General features: G+C 43.5%; 1 long non-coding RNA gene across 1 annotated transcript in view; it reads left to right on the forward strand.

Moving 5' to 3' along the window:
• The window catches only part of LOC129621680 (uncharacterized), a 96,327-nt gene extending 79,863 nt beyond the window's left edge, over positions 1–16,464 (forward strand). The window contains exon 3 of the long non-coding RNA XR_008699607.1: positions 15,759–16,464. This is a non-coding gene — a long non-coding RNA (uncharacterized LOC129621680). The remainder of the gene's footprint in view (positions 1–15,758) is intronic.
• Positions 16,465–17,067: the final 603 nt, after the last annotated feature.

Below are 17,067 nucleotides of genomic sequence, written 5' to 3' on the forward strand. Positions count from 1 at the left end.
TCATGCGAAGAGTTGACTCATTGGAAAAGACTCTGATGCTGGGAGGGATTGGGGGCAAGAGGAGAAGGGGACGACAGAGGATGAGATGGCTGGATGGCATCACTGACTCGATGGACGTGAGTCTGAGTGAACTCCGGGAGTTGGATATGGACAGGGAGGCCTGGCGTGCTGTGATTCATGGGGTCGCAAAGAGTCGGACACGACTGAGAGACTGATCTGATCTGATCTGATCTGATTGTTGTGCAACAAATTGCCACCAATGCAATGGTTTAAAACAACATACATTTATTATCTCAGTTTTCATAGGTTAGAGTTTTAAGTACAGCTTTACCTGGATGCTCTGCTCAACTTCTCACAAGCCTATAATCAAAGTGTCAACTGGTGCTGCCATCTTACCTGTACTTGGGATATTCTTGCAAGCTCATGGGGTTGTTGGCAGCTTGTTCTTTTTTTTTTTTTTTTCAGGGCCAGCAGGAGAACCTCTCTTTTAAAGGGATTACTTAATTAGGTCAGGCCCATCCAGAATAATCTCTTTTGATTATCTCAAAGTCAACTGATTATTGTTGACTGAAGAATAATATACAATGTAAAAGTTTTGAGTTATGTTTTATTTGGAGATCTCATTGAAGACTATAGCCTGAAAGACAGCCTCTTGGATAGCTTTGAGGAACCATTCTGAAGAGGTAAGAGAGGAGACAGGATATATAGAAGATTTTGCCAACAAAACAAAACAAATCATGTAGTCGAAGATAAGATCTCTGCTAATCACAAAAGACAAAAGTCTCAAGTTAATGATTTTAGTTTCTTTTTATCTGTGGTAAGATACAAGATCCTGGGATAATTGATATTACTCCTTCAATGTGTATCTTAACAGTCTGGGGCCAGAACTGGTGTTTTTTCCCATCCTGAATCCCACTCAGGAATGCTGCAGTGCTGATGGGGGGCAAAAGTCATGGTTTGCTGAAATGGCAGACAATGCTTTTGGGTCTGCATTATGAATCTTGATTATGTTGCAAGATCCCTTCCTTTGCCATGTAACTGTTGCAGGAAAGGGGATCTCTTCCAGGGCCTGAGAGCAGGCTCTTGTCTAACATTCAGAAATGAATTGTTGGAGGAGACACACATGTTGACAAAGCAAGAGATTTTATTGGGAAAGGGTGCCCAGACATAGAGCAGTGGGGTAAGGGAACCCAGGAGAACTTCTCTGCCACATGGCTTACAGTCTCAAATTTTATGGTGATGAGGTTAGTTTCTGAGTTGTCTCTGGCCAGTCACTCTGAGTCAGGGTCCTTCCTGGTGGTGGACGCATCACTCAACCAAGATGGATTCCAGCCAGAAGGATTCTGGGAGGTTGGTAGGACACATGGACTAGAGGCTCCTCTCGCCTTTTGATCTTTTCTGAATTCTTCTGGTTGGTGGTAGCTTGTTAGTTCCTCATTCCTTACCAGGACTTCCTGTTTAAGATAACTCATGCAAGTGGTTACTATGGTGCCTGGCCAGAGTGGGCAGTTTTAGCCAGTGGTTCTCCTAACATGACTACCATAATGTTGGGAATGATGTTCTATCATGTTCAGAGGTTCTGCCCACACTCAAGGGGAGGGCAAGACAAAAGGTCACTGGGGATGTGATCTGAGAATTCTGCCTACCACAAATAGGATGTACTCTGGTATTTTCTACTTTTTTCTTTCCTTTAAAAAATAAGATTTTTTTCTTTTTGGTCACCCAACTAATGGATTAGGACCACTAGTTTGAAAACCTTATACTGGATATTTTTAAGCACCAAGAATTCATGTTCTTAAGCACATCTTAGACCCTTGGGTGTGTAGAGGGCTCTGGTCATAGGGCAGGAGACAATTGTATTAATAACTTGTGCAGAGAGCATGAGGTTATCAGTGGTAACTTGATTGAGCTTCTTTGGCTCTGATCCTCACAGAGAACTCCTGTTCTTCCATCTTGGGAGGAGAGCCTCTCAGCATGCTGGTGGAGCTTATCTGGACACCTCTCAAGAGGGAGGAACAATCAGGGCAAGCTCAGAAGCAGTCAATTTTCATGGATTCTGCCTGGCTCATTAGTTCAAAGGAATGCCTGGGAGGCAGGGTGATGTGGGGGAGCAGGAATCAGACCCAGGCCCAACACAGCCACCAACTTTGTGACCTGCTCAGGACAAGTCTCTTTTCTGGGCCTCAGTTTCCACCTCTGAAAAGAGATGCTGAAGGACTGTTCATGTGTTCAGAACATTTGTGAATCTGAAAGGAAGCAGAACTGCCATATTTCTTAGAGGCTGAGTCAGGAAGGGGACCACCTCCAACAGGTGGCTTCATTCTGCTGGCTGGTAACTGAGTGTTGAGAAGTGAGAAGCCAGACTGTGAACTCCCCAGGATCAGGAATGAAGGCCTCCCCACAGAACCTGGCATCCAAATCTTTGTTTAGCCAAACAAGGGAACTCTGGAATGATTTTTGTTGCTGTTTGTTTTTTTAAGCTCTGGAGTCCCAGATTCCACTTTGAAAGCCACCATCTTGCTCATGGAAAGGACTGATCCTGAGTTCCTCAGCCAGTAGGGCTATGGAAATGGCCTTCAAAAATTCTTAAAGGAAACCAGAATTTTATTCAGAAGCTGTTGGGACCATGGGATGGTACCAAAGCTGGGTGACAAGAGACAAGAGTGCTAGCTACCTGGATCTGTCTGAGAGCTGAGGCATCTGCAGGAGATTGTAGCACCTTGCTGCTAAGTCGCTTCAGTCATGTCCAACTCTGTGCGACCCCATAGATGGCAGCAGCCCGCTAGGCTGCCCTGTCCCTGGGATTCTCCAGGCAAGAACACTGGAGTGGGTTGCCATTTCCTTCTCCAATGCATGAAAGTGAAAAGTGAAAGTGACTCCTTTTAGAACCATCCCAGGGATTTCCCTGTTGGTCCAGTGGCTAAGACTCTGTGCTTCCAATGCAGGGGGACCTAAGTTTGATCCCTAATCAAAGAACTAGATCCTACATGCCACAACTAAGATTTTTGCATGCTGCAACTAAGACCTGGTACAGCCAAAGAAATATATAAATAGAAATAAATATTAAAAACAAAACAGAAAGAATCACTCCCAGCTCCTGTCTAAGGTGGGGAAGTGAGATAGGAGTCCAAGAGTGGAGGGAGAGGACTTACCGGCTGAACTGAGAAATGGGGAAAGAGAGGTAAGGTTAGGAGGAGGGAAAGAAAGGAGTGAGAGAGAGAGGGGAAGAAGAAAGGATGGATTTTAAACAATAGATGTTCTTCCCCTGGGGAAATTTTCGAGGCAACCCCACCTCCCATCTCCAAAACTCAATATCCTCTCTCTCTCTCTCTCTCTTTCTTTTTTTTGTTTTTTCCTAACATGAGTTGCTGAGCTACTGCAAAGGGAGCTGAACTAAGAAGCAAAAAAGTCCACTTCAGGATCAATATGGAAAAGTTTAAGAGACATCCAGGTAGTCTTCTGGGCTTCAGAAGTAGATGGTCCCTAAACAGAAACATAGTCACTTATCAGTATTAAACATAGTCTCCATTTGTTGACTCATTTGTGACTCATAAGTCCTCAGCTGGCAGAGGACTTGGTAGGGAAGAGGGGTATTCCTTTCCAGCCTGCTCAAATGTCCCACAAGGTAGGAAACACTGCCTGCCTCTCAGCGCTGCTGGGGCAGAAGAGATGTTCACAGTGAGCCTTCCTGTAAGCAAAGGAAACTCGGTTTAGGATGGCTGTGGGGTAATAAGTAAGTTCATATGGCCTCTCTCTCCCCAGTGACATTGGCCCCCACCTCCAACCGTGGGATGGGTGGAAGGAATGTATCCTGGCCTCTGTGGGAGCAGCTGAGTCAGCCATGGGCCTGGAGGAAAAAGGCCCTCTGTGACTCATCAGCAGCTTTTCATTGCCCCAGGACAGTGCCAGAAGGAGAAATGTGTGCACACAGGGGCTCAGAACCAGGCTCGGGAGCCCAGCCTTGCAAGCCAAGGGCACAAGCACAGAAGCCTGAGAAGAGGGGAGTGCTCCAATTTCTCTGTGAAAAGGGAGAAGGTGATTGTGCAGGGGAAGGGCCCTGGCAACTCTCTGGACCCCAGTGCCTGCCATCAATTCTGGGGGTTACCCAGGGGAACTTCAGTCTTCTGGATCTCTTCCCTCTGCTACTTGTGTGTGTGCTTAGAGATGCTCATTGCTTTCGATATCAACATAAGGAAAGCTAATAAGGAAGGTGAATCCACTGCAAGATAAATGGTGTGACAGATTTACAAAGGAATGAATTATCTATTGTTTGGGATTGTTCTGCACTGCTCTGCTTCCATTAGCACAGCTTGTGGCAAGCCAAGTGGGAACCAAAGTTGTTCCATAATGGAACAGTATGTAGTACGGGTCACAAGAGTGCTGTAGACAACATGCACAAATACGTTTCAAGAGATCGTTTTAGGCAGGGGTGCTAGAAAAGGTTTCTTAGAGTTGGAAATTGAGCTAGGCTTTGAATGTGGGGTGATATTCTATGACATAATTTGTCAGGGCTCCTGTGATGTCATTGTATAATTTTACCATAATTTATTTAATCAGTTTCCTATTGTCAGACATTTAAGTTATTTCCAATTTTTGGTATTATAAGTAACACTATAATGAACATCCTTATAAACACAGTTTTACGAACTTAACCATTTTTTTTTAAAGGATGTGTTTCTTTAAAAGGAGTTGATGAGGCAAAGAGTTTGCACAAATTTTTAAAATCATTTTTTTTCTGATTACCAAATTTATATATACTCATTATAAAACACACTGTAAAACACAACGTGAGGTTATGGTTTTGAAAATGAAAGTCTCCTTTAATCCCATGTCCTGGAAATATTTTCTGATAACAGTTTGGCATATAGTTTTAAAACTTAAAAATGTTTTTAGTGTTTCAACATGTGAAACACTAACATGTTGTAACATCCACACCTCCAAAGATGGACTTTGTGTCATACTTGGAATGGATTCCAGAACCTTGTCTGGCCTGGCCGCAGGCGGCCTCTGTGGTCCCAGGTCCCACTCTCTCGTGCCTTCACTTTGCTCCAGTTGCACAGGGCTCCTTCTTGCTTCTAGAGCCAGCTACATGTGCCACTACTCCCGGTGTTATGTTGGCTAATCCCCCTGATTGGAATGTCCTTTCCCCATATATTCACAAGATTCTTTCAGGTGCCTGCTCAAATGTTACCATTCTAGAGGGTCCTTCTCTGATCACTCTACCTAAAATAACACAGACATTTTTTCATTGTTGTTGTTGTTCAGTCCCTCAGTCGTGTCCAACTTTTTGTGTCCCCATGGACTGCAACACGCCAGGCTTCCCTGTCTTTCACCATTTCCTTAAGTTTGCTCAAACTCATGTCAATTGAGTCAATGATGCCATCCAACCATCTCATCCTCTGTCGTCCCCTTCTCCTCCTGCCTTCAATCTTTCCCAGCATCAGGGTCTTTTCCAATGAGTCAGCTGTTCACATCAGGTGGTCAAAGGAGCTTCCACTTCAGCATCAGTCCTTTCAGTGAATATTCCGGGTTGATTTCCTTTAGAATGGACTGGTTGGATCTCCTTGCTGTCCAAGGGACTGTCAAGAGTCTTCTCCAACACCACAGTTCCAAGGCATCAATTCTTTGATGCTCAGCCTTTTTTATTGTCCAGCTCTCACATCTGTACATGACTACTGGAAAAACCATAGCTTTGATTAGACAGATCTTTGTAGGCAAAGTAATGTCTCTGCCTTTTAATACGCTGCTTCTGTTTGTCATTGCTTTTCTTCCAAGGAGCAAGCATCTTTTAATTTCCTGGCTGTAGTCACCGTCTGCAGTGATTTTAGAACCCAAGAAAATAAAGTCTGTCACTGTCACAGTTTCTGTTGTTTTCCCATCTATTTGCCATGAAGTGATGGAACTAGATGCCATGATTTTTGTTTTTTGAATGTTGAGTTTTAAGTCAGCTTTTTCACTCTCCTCTTTCACCTTCATCAAGAAGCTCTTTAATTCCTCTTCACTTTCTGCCATAAAGGTGGTGTCATCTGCATAACTGAGGTTATTGATATTTCTTCTGGAAATCTTGATTCCAGTTTATGCTTCATCCAGCCTGGCATTTTCCATGATGTACTCTACAAATAAGTTAAATAAGCAGAATGACAATATACAGCCTTGATGTATTCCTCTCCCAATTTGGAACCAGTCCGTTGTTTCATGTCTGGTTCTAACTGTTGCTTTTTGACCTGCATACAGATTTCTCAGGAGTCAGGTAAGGTGGTCTGGTACTCCTATCTCTTTAAGAATTTTCCACAGTTTCTTGTGATCTACACAGTCAAAGGTTTTACCATAGGCAATGAAGTAGAAGTAGATGTTTTTCTGGAATTCTCTTGCTTTTTCAATGACCCAACAGATGTTGGTAGTTTGCTATCTGGTTCCTCTGCCTTTTCTAAATCCAGCTTGCACATCTGAAAATTCTCGGTTCACCTACTGTTGAAGCCTAGGTTGAAGGATTTTGAACATTACTTTGCTAGTGTGTGAAATGAGTGCAATTGTGTGGTTGTTTGAACATTCTTTGGCATTGCCTTCCTTTGGAATTGGAATGAAAACTGACCTTTTCCAGTCCTGTGGCCACTGCTGAGTTTTCCAAGTTTTTTTCTAGCACTCATCATTACCGGACAAAATATGTGGGTGCTCAGTCGCTACACTGTGTTCAACTCTTTGTGACCTCAAGTCCTATAGCCTGCCAGACTCCTCTGTCCATGGGATTTCCCAGGCAAGGATAGAGTAGGTTGCCATTACCTTCTCCAGGGGATCTTCCTGACCCAGGGATTGAAGCTATGTCTCCTACATTGAAGGCAGATTCCTTACCACTGAGCCACCTGGGAAGCCCTGAAATACTATATGTGTGTGTGTGTGTGCATGCACGTAGCTTGTCTAGAAAGCTCTGTGAGAAAAAAGAAGTGTCTTGTCCTCTGAGCATCCCCAGCTTGGAACAGAAACTGGCACATAGCAGGTGTTCAATAAATGCATGTTGCATAACCGAATAAGACGAAACTAAACCATACTTATTATTCTGAAGCCTCCTTTTTAACTTAACAGTATATCAGATATATCTTTTCACATTAATATATGAGTCTTTTTTAGTCTTTCTAAGGCTCTAAAAAGCAGAGACATTACTTTACCAACAAAGGTCTGTCTAGTCAAGACTATGGTTTTTCGAGTAGTCATGTTTGGATGTGAGAGTTGGACTATAAAGAAAGCTGAGCACTGAAGAATTGATGCTTTTGAACTGTGGTGTTGGAGAAGACTCTTGAGAGTCCCTTGGACTGCAAGGAGATCCAACCAGTCCATCCTAAAGGAAATCAGTCCTGAATATTCATTGGAAGGACTGATGCTGAAGCTGAAACTCCAATACTTTGGCCAGATGATGTGAAGAACTGACTCACTGGAAAAGACCTTGATGCTGGGAAAGATTGAAGGCAGGAGGAGAAGGGGACAACAGAGGATGAGATGGTTGGATGGCATCACCGATGCGGAGTTTGAGTAGGCTTCAGGAGTTGGTGATGGACAGAGAAGCCTGGTGTGCTGCAGTCCATGGGGTCGCAAAGAGTCAGACATGAATGAGTGACTGAATTGAACTGAAGGCCTGCAGTTGTAATTTGTTTACCAATTCCTTTTTGATAGGCATTTGGGTTGTTTTCAATTTTTCAATATTATAGACAATGAAGCATTATACATCCTTGAATATGTATCTATGCATGTTTTTAATGTTGTGTATCATTTATGTGGAGAAGGAAATGCAAACCCACTCTAGTATTCTTGCCTGGAGCATCCCAGGGCCAACCTGGGGGCCTTAGTCCATGGGGTTGCAAAGTGTTGGACATGACTGAGCAACTCAGCGCACATCTGAGATGTTGAAAAACCCTCCAAGCATAAATGTTTAGCATAATGTTGGAAATGCAGATGTGGATCTGAGTGATACCAGCCTGTGCGTGGATTGGAGATTTCACACTGACATGATCATTGAAATCATAGGAATCAATGGAATATAAAGAAGGAAATTGAATAAAGCTCAGAAATATGATTCTTAAGCATGTCTGCATTTAGATGGTAGGAGGAGGAAGGCAAGAAATTATTCATTCATTTGACAAATATGTGTTGACTGGTATTTTCTACAAGTTGGGAATACAACAAACACGAGTGACATAGACCTTACCCTTGCCTTGATCTCATGGCTTAGATGCTAACGGAAAGAAGGACATGGAAAATAACAAAACAAATCAGAAAATCTAGTGACTGAACAACAATGTTACAACTGTCAGCAAAATAACATAATGTTGTAATCATAAATCTGCCATTCCTTGTCTGTGAATTTTGCTCTGATCTCTAGCAGGTATTTATACATATTCTGTCCTTTGATGTACTTCTTGCCAAAACCCACGAGAAAGGAAATATAATTATATTAATATTTATTATAATTTAATTTCACAATCGTTATCAACAGTAATTATAATTTTTTATTTTAATAAAACATGTATTAAACTTTTTCAATATGCCAAAAAAAAATCAGAAAGTCATAATAGGGTAAATAGGATAGGGTGGCACCGATGTGCAGAGGTGGGGAACTACCACAGACTAGAGATTTTAAGGCAAGTATTCTAGAAGTAACATTTAAACTAAGACTGGAGTAAGTCAGAGTTAGCCAGGAGAAGGGGTGGAGGTCAGGCATGGGGAAGTGTTTCAGGCTAAGGGAGGCTGGGAGGCATGAGAAAGCACGGCACATCCAGGTCATTGAAAGAGAAAGTCAGGTCACTGAAAGAAAAAGCTTACGTGACAGGAGTTGAGAGTGACGCTGATAATGGGGAGACGTGAGGTTGACAGGTAAGCAGGAACTCTCTGGGCCACGTTAAAGGGGTTGGCTGTTATCTTAAGGGCAACGAGGAGTTTTAAACAGAGAGGTCATGTGACCAGAGCACCCCACTCCAGTACTCTTGCCTGGAAAATCCCATGGACGGAGGAGCCTGGTGGGCTGCAGTCCATGGGGTTGCTAAGAGTTGGACACGACTGAGCGACTTCACTTTCACTTTTCACTTTCATGCACTGGAGAAGGAAATGGCAACCCACTCCAGTGTTCTTGCCTGGAGAATCCCAGGGATGGGGGAGCCTGGTGGGCTGCCGTCTATGAGGTCACACAGAGTCGGACACGACTGAAGTGACTTAGCAGCAGCAGTGGCCATGATGTAGACAATGTATTGAAGGTGGGATGGGGCATGAAAGTGATCAAGACTAGACTGTTAGGAATCAAGGAAGAGCAAGTCATGGTGTCAGGCATGGATTTCAGAGGTATTTTGGAGGATTCAAAGGTATAATTGACAGGACTTGGTTACAGATCAGGTTTAGGAGAAGAAGGAAAATGAAGACTCAAAGATGGTGATGAACAAAGATGAAAAGCACCTTCTGACTTGTGTAGCTGAGACAAGAGGAGAAACTGGAGGTAGGCTAAGGATGAAAAATTCAGTTTTGGAAATACTGAGTCCGAGGTGGCATGGAATAGCCAAGCAGACCAAATGGGCAAAAGAGAGACAGAGAGCAGGGTTTTGCGTCACCAGTATCAAGATGGAATTGACACCCCTGGCAAATGTCGAATCTGCAGGAACAGGGACTTGTTTTACCCCCAGAGCTTAAATCAGTACTGATCTGACTTAGAGTGGGTGCTCAATAAATATGTGTGCAGTGGAGGAGTAGACAAGATCACTCAAGGGGAGTGAGGAAAGGATGAGGCCCAGGACGGAACCTGAGGGGGGCCACTGCCTCTGCGTGGGAGGAGAGATGTTTGTCCCAGTACAGAAGGGAAGCAGCCTTCAGAGTGGGCGTGGTCATGGGGAGGGCAGGGGAAGGCAAAAATGAGGAGGAAGCGGTGAGCAATGTCAGTACTGTCAAGAAAAAGTCAAGAGAACCACGAGGAACCAAAAGCTGTGGCCACAAAGAGGTCGCTGGTAAACTTTGGTGAGGTTATTTTTACTGACACATTGGAAGCAAAAGCCATGTTTCAGAGGACTGAGGAGTGATCAGAAAGGGTCTAAGGGGAGACAGTGGGAACACATAACTCAGAAGTTTGATAGTGAAGTAAGTGTAAAAGGAAATAAAAGCAAGACAATTTAAAAAAAACAGAAAGAAATGGTGACAATGTTTTCTTTTTTAAAAAGAATCATTGATTTTTGGCTGCATTGGGTCTTTGTTGCTGTGTGCAGGGGCTTTCTCTAGTTCTGGGAGAGCAGGGGCTGCTCTTTAGTTTCGGGTTGTGGGCCTCTCGTTGTTGTGGAACACAAGTGTGGGCTTCAGTAGTTGTGTTTTGGGGGCTCTAGAGCACAGGCTCAAGTAGCTGGGGCGCACGGGCCTAGTTGGTGTGCGGCATGTGGGATCCTCCCGGATAACGGACTGAACTGGTGCTCCCTGCCCTGGCGGGAAGATTCTTAACCACTCTACTACCAGCAAAGTCCAACAATGTTTTCTTGATGTTGGGAAAGAATAGCAGCAACATTTAAGATTCAAGAACAAAAGAGGCTAATTTTTTGAGAAAGGTCCCTGAGGTGGTGTGAAGGGATGGGATTCCCTTCTAGATGGAGGATCTGCTGCAGGTCAGGAAAGAGACAAATATTCCTTTTTAATCAGACACGTGATGAATTTTCAGATTTGCAGATGGTAAGTTGGGGCTGTTTGTCTGGTGGCCTGTAATCTCTCTATGACCAAGAAACAATGATGGGAATGGTTATAGAGGAAGGAGAAGCAGCAGATCAGGGCAAGGGGAGTCACAGGAAAAGAGAGGTCCATGAAGGAGACAAAGAAAGCCTCCTGGACACAGTGTCCCAGAGAAGAGAAACTCAGGGCTGATGAGGCACGGGGTTTGGTCAGTTGCAGATGATTCATAACATTTGATAAAGGGTGGGCCTTCTACTACAAGGATTTAAGAAATGAATAGATGTGTGAGAAAGGAAGGCGGCAGTTACATAAAACTAGAGAGAATCCTGGAAGGGGAAGGCAGGAGTAAAATGGACACTAAGGGTAATTTGAACTTGATTCAGGATTTTTAAAAATGCAGGAATGCTTGAAGACAGGGCAGAGGTCACTTCAGAAGGAAGGTTTGAAATCCTGGAGAAGGAACAGAAAAGTCAGACTGAGACGGGATCAGAAGTTTGGGAGAGAAGTTAGCTCTTAAAACGTGGAGGGATCCTTCTGTTTTGTGACAGAGGAGAAGTTGAAGAGGATTGATACACCAGCAGAGAAATATTCTAAGGTGGAAGTGAGTTGTGATTTGTGATAAGAAATATATATTTGGTCTTCCTCCAGGTTCCTGGCACAGAGTTCCTAAAACTATTTGAAGTTTTTGTGAAGAGAGCAAAAAAGTCTTTATTAGACTTTTGGAAAGCCCCTAGATAGCCTTAGGATGAGGCTTGTTGCCAGGGTAACCAACCAAGTGATTACAGAGTTGGCATTTTCAGTTGTACTCCCTGATCTCTAGGGAGGGGAGAAGGGCTGACGATTGAGTTCAGTCTCCAGTGGCCAAAGATTTAATCAAGCATGCCTTTGTAATGAAATTCCTATAACACCTCAGTAAGGATGGGGCTTGGAGAACTTCTGGGTTGGTGAACACCTGGAGAAGAGGGGAAAGTGGCTAACTCAGAGGGCATGGTCTTTGCCCAAAGCATCTCTTCCATCTGGCTGTTCCTGTTATACCCTTCTAGAATAAACTGATAATCGAGTGAGTAAAAAATTTCTCTGAGTTCAATGAGCCACTAAGAAATTAATCAAACCCAAGGTGGGGGTCATTGGAACCTCCAATCTAGCTACAATAATTCATCTAATGTTCTATTTTCTCCAGTGTGAGCCAGTTGATCAGAAGCCCAGGTGATAACCTGAACAACCTTGAACCTGGGTGAAGTGGAGGGAAGGAGGCAGGCAGGGCAGTTTTGTAGAACTGAGCCATTAACCCATAGAATCTGACCCTATCTCCAGGTAGATAGTGTCAGAGTTGAATTGTAGGACACCCATCTGGTGTCACAGAGAATTTCTTTTGTTGGAAAACCTTACACATGTTGGGACTGAGTACAGAATCCTTGGGGGGTATGAACTCAAAATCTTGAGAAAATTGTTATTTCTACATAGCTCATCCAGGAGGAAGGAGGACAAACTTGGTCTCCATCTTCCTCAAACGTCTACTTCACAGGCCACTGGGTCTTTCCTCAAACCTCTACTTCACGGGCCGCTAGGCCTTTGATGACCACTCTGCCCCTAGAAATCTGACCCACTGGTTGGATCAAAAACTTGGGCTAAGGATTCAGTCTTGGCACTCAGCCTAACAGGCTGAAGGCTGTTATTGCTCCTGCTTCAATACCCTCTTTGTAGACTGAAGAGTTATAAAAGATCAGGGCTGGAAGGGACCTGCTCTGTGTGAGAGGTAAAGGAAGGAAAGATGTCATAAGGAAGAACTGGGTTTTTCTTCACATAGGAAGGAAAACACTGTAGGCTTTTTATTTTACACTTACCTACCTCAATATATCCCAAAGTCCTAGCAGAGTTGTTGGTGGTTTTTTTTTTAGGTAGAAATTGAAAAAAGAAATTCTAAAATATGTGAGAAAGCAAAGGATCTAGAATAACTAAAACAATTCTGAAAAAGAATGAAGATAGGGAACTCAAGCTACCCGAATTAAAAATCTATTACAAACCTACAGTATTCAAGAGAGTAGGATATTGGGATAAGAACAGTCATATAGACCAAAGTTGAAAAGAGTAGAGAAAAAGACTTACATTAAAATGGCTAATTTTTTTTTTTTTAACAATGCTAAATTTTTTTACAATGTTGCCAACTCACTTCAATGGGAAAATGATAGTCTTTTAACAAATAGTACTGGAAGAACTGGATTTCCATTTGAAAAATGAACTTGATCCTTAATTCACACCATACACAAGCATTCATTTGAGGTAGGTCATAGACCTAAATGTAAAAACTACACTATAAATCTTCTGGAAAAGAACATGAGAAAATATCTTCACAACCTTGGAGAAGGCAAAAAAATTTTTTAAAACAGCTTACAGAAAACAATAAACATAAAAGAAAAAAAAAAAACTATTAGATTGCATCAAATTTTAAAATTTCTGCACCCTTAAGAAAATGAATAGGCAAAACATAGACTGGGAGAAAGTATATGCAAAACAAAAAAATGTTATTAGCAAAATATAAAACTTTCTTACGACTGAATAATAGAAAAAAAGTCACCCAACTTAAAAAACATAGCCAACACTTCACAAAAGAAGATGTACAGATGGCTGGTAAGCACGTTAAAAAGTGCTTAACATCACTGCTGCTGCTACTGATGCTGCTAAGTCGCTTCAGTTGTGTCCGACTTTGTGTGACCCCATAGATGGCAGCCCACCAGGCTCCTCTGTCGTCAGCAGGAAATGCAAATTAAAACACACACACACCTACTGAATAGTTAAAATTAAAACTCGACAACACCAAATGTTGATGAGGATGTGGAGCAACTGGAGCACTTATATGTGATTTTGGAAAACAGCTCAGCCATTTCTCATAGTAAGACATGCACATACTCCAAGCCAGCAATTAAATTTCTAGGCATTTACCCAGGAGAAAGGAAAACATATGTCCATAAAAAGACTCAAACAAGAATGTTCCTAGCACTGCCACTTAATTAGCTGAGTGACATTAAGCACAACTAGTCTGTGCCTCATTTTCCTCTTACATAAAGTGGGGTTAATATCAAAATTCTAAGTAACTGGAAGGGGAAACTATGATGCCAAATACACAGCCTTCCTCTGAGAAAAACAGCACAACTAGTCTCTTCTCAATGTGGCTGCCGCGGCTCATGCAGCATGTATTACTGGTGGCCCAACAGCCACCAGCCACCTCTATGCTCCCCTGGAGGTAAAAGGTAACAAAAGGTCTAGAGCCCAAGCTGGAGGTTTTGGCGGAGCCAGATCTGAAGTTAGATTTCTCTGGCATACAGAGTATGAGTCACCCTTCTCCTGAGACATTATGTTCTTCTAAGGAGCTGTTTCTTCTGAAGAATCTCTCGGGAAAGAAAACCTGAGCAGCATTCGCATGTGGGGTTCAGAAATGGATAAGCAAATCTGAGTGCCTTCCAGGCTTTAAAAGGGGATGCTAGGGTCCCCAAGAAAGCATTTAACATAAATTAAGAATGATCCCAGATAAACTATATCTGTCTGACTTCACAGTGGGCAAGCCTGCCTTTGGAAGGTGCAAAGTACTTGATTAGTGTTCTTTGTGGTGGACTCTTGAGCTTCCCTTCAAGCCAACCATGGCAATCCCATTCCCCTTGCCAAAGATCAGTTTAAGTGTAGGAATGTACCCAATTCTGCCTCATGAGACATGAAAGGAATTCTACAGGGGACCTTTGGAAAGTTTCCATGCTCCTAAGAAGCAGCCATGGGAAGAGTGTGCTTTGCTTCCTTGGGATGTTATTATGTCTGATGAAGGTGTCTTATTACCACCTAGGGAGCCTGCTGGAGGATAAAACCAACATCTTGATGACAGCAAAACAGAGAGATGAAGACAACCTGAGTCCTTTACACCTTGAGCACACCTTATACTACAGCTGGAACCCACTACTTCTGATTCTCATTAGTGATACAGTGTATTTCTTTACATGTTTGAATCTGAGTTTTCCTTTATTTGCAGCAAGAGAATACTATTACTTGTGTCTAGAGCATCCCAACCAACAGAGCATGGGACTATAATTTCTCCCTTAGCTGATGGGAGCTTAGAGCTAATAAGACTGGGGTATTAAGGTGATGTAACTGGTATCTTTGCCAGGACAATGGGGTCATTCATGTTTCTATGCATGTCAGGATGTGACTCCTACTTTACAACCTAACTGAGCTAAGGATAGTATATTCCTCTGCTTTTTTGTTTTTGTTTTTTTTTTAAATCTTTAATCAAAGTAAACCTGATTCTGAACCCCCAATCCTGTTCAGTGGGCAGATTAATCTGTCACTTTGGGGGCTCAAGCCCCTGAAAGATAGTGCACAATTGGGTGTAAGTGTAGAGGTGTCCCATCCACTCATCAGCTCATAGTCTATAATGAGTGTTCCCTGATGCCTCAGGTCTCTTCTAGTTTGGTGACTTTGTTGTTTTTGAGTCACACTTGCGGCTCAGAAATCTTTGGTGATATTGGAAATTCAATGGGGCTTGTCTGGTGGCTCATATGGTAAAGAATCTGCCCACAGTGTGCGGGCGACCCCTGTTAGATCCCTGGGTTGGGAAGATCCCTGAAGGGCATGACTACCCATTCCAGTATTCTTGCTTGGCAGGCTACAGTCCATGAAGTCAAAAAGAGTTGGACGCATCTGAGCAACTCATACCTAAGGCCTCGTGTGCTCTTGAGATCTGGCCCTTACCCTGGACCCTGGAATGTGTTATAATCAGTTTGTTTTTATTTGCTTATCTTTTTCTATCTTTCTGGTTTCCTGTCTCTCTTGTTTCCTTTCCTTTTCCTTCAAAACCCTCCTTCTTCCTACTCCCAACCCCTTCTCCTTCTATATATCTGCATCATCTCCTCAATGAGCCAGGGCTTTTACCCAGACAGGAAGATCTATTAGCTTCAAGGAGCTTTTGCTTTCTGTTCTGCAAGAATTCTTAAGGCAAGAAAAAACAAAAAGCCTGATTAGCAATGCCTGCCTGAAAAGAGAAGGCAATGGAAAAAAGCAGCAAGTGAATTAATATCACAGTTTTCTTGTCACAGGTACCTCAGAGGTGACAAGGGTGAACTCAGCCCAATAGGACAGCTGACTCCATGGTGAGTGGCAGCCAGCCAGCCAATGAGAATGAGTCAAGGAGAAAGAAGGTGTGTCCTTAGAGCTGCTGCAAAAACTTACTTCATAATTTGTGAAACCTGCCTCACAGCCTGGAATTGAGAACCTGGGAAACCGGCTGCTCCTTTCCTACCTGGGTGTTCTTAAAAATACATTGCCATTCCCATAAGCATTCTTTCCGTCTCTGCCTTGTGGTCACGCCTGGGGCTCCCTAACTTCACTGGGGAATGGGGAGGATCAAGTGAGATAAAATTTTGGAGCTGGGAGGCACTGGTAACCAACTCAGAGCTGGAGCAGCTGCTGGTCTTCCCCACCTCCTCCATGGCGGTCACCCTTCTTGTGGCCGGGAGGTCCTGTCAGCCTGTATCTGCCCCAGTCCTCCAGGCAGCATGGAGCTTCTGGACTTGTCCCAGAGGTAAACAAGAGCAGCAGTATATGCCCCTTGGGTTGAGATAGTGTTTTCCTGCCCAGAGCTGAAAGACCTTTGAGATCATTAAGGCCAACTCCCTAATGTGAGAGATAAGGGCCCAGAGAGGCCAGAGGACTTGGCTCAGGTCACTTGGTTATAAGGGACCAACACTAGGGTGCGGGCTCTTCCCTCCCAACCTTCCCTTATCAGCCTGTTCTCCCAGTCTTGATGCTGTCCCTGGATTCCCAGGTGCTGTTGAATGTTTGTCCTGCACTTACCTTCTCGCTGCCTTGAGGCCAGCACACCTCCTGCCAAAGGCTCTTTCTAGGCTGTTGGGTTATGGGATGATTAACCCAAGGACAAAGAGTCCTTTGTGTGTCTGCAGAGTCAGACACGACTGAACGACTGAACTGAACTGAATCCAAAGACAGTGAGGGCCTGTAGAGCCCACAGGCCTCATGTCTTAGGCTGGGCTCTTGCTCAGTCTGTCTCACCCTTAGAGCATTTTGGGAAGGAAACAGGACTGTGGGTTACTCAGAAGATAGCTGTGGGCATCCCCCATTTTATAGTAATTTTCTGGGCAAGCTCACTTGTGACCGTGACTTGAAGATTTTGGTCTGCAGATGACCTGCAATCAAGCTATGGCACAAACAAATCTAACAAACACCTTGGGGCCTAACCACGGGACAGTTCAGTTCAGTTCATATCAGTCACTCCATTGTGTCTGACTCTTTGTAACCCCATGGACTGCAGCACACCAGGCTTCTCTGTCCATCACCAACTCCCAGAATTTGCTCAAACTCATGTCCATTGAGTTGGTGATGCTATTC

The sequence above is a fragment of the Bubalus kerabau genome, chromosome 10 (genome assembly GCF_029407905.1).
Source record: "Bubalus kerabau isolate K-KA32 ecotype Philippines breed swamp buffalo chromosome 10, PCC_UOA_SB_1v2, whole genome shotgun sequence".
Taxonomy (NCBI): domain Eukaryota; kingdom Metazoa; phylum Chordata; class Mammalia; order Artiodactyla; family Bovidae; genus Bubalus; species Bubalus kerabau.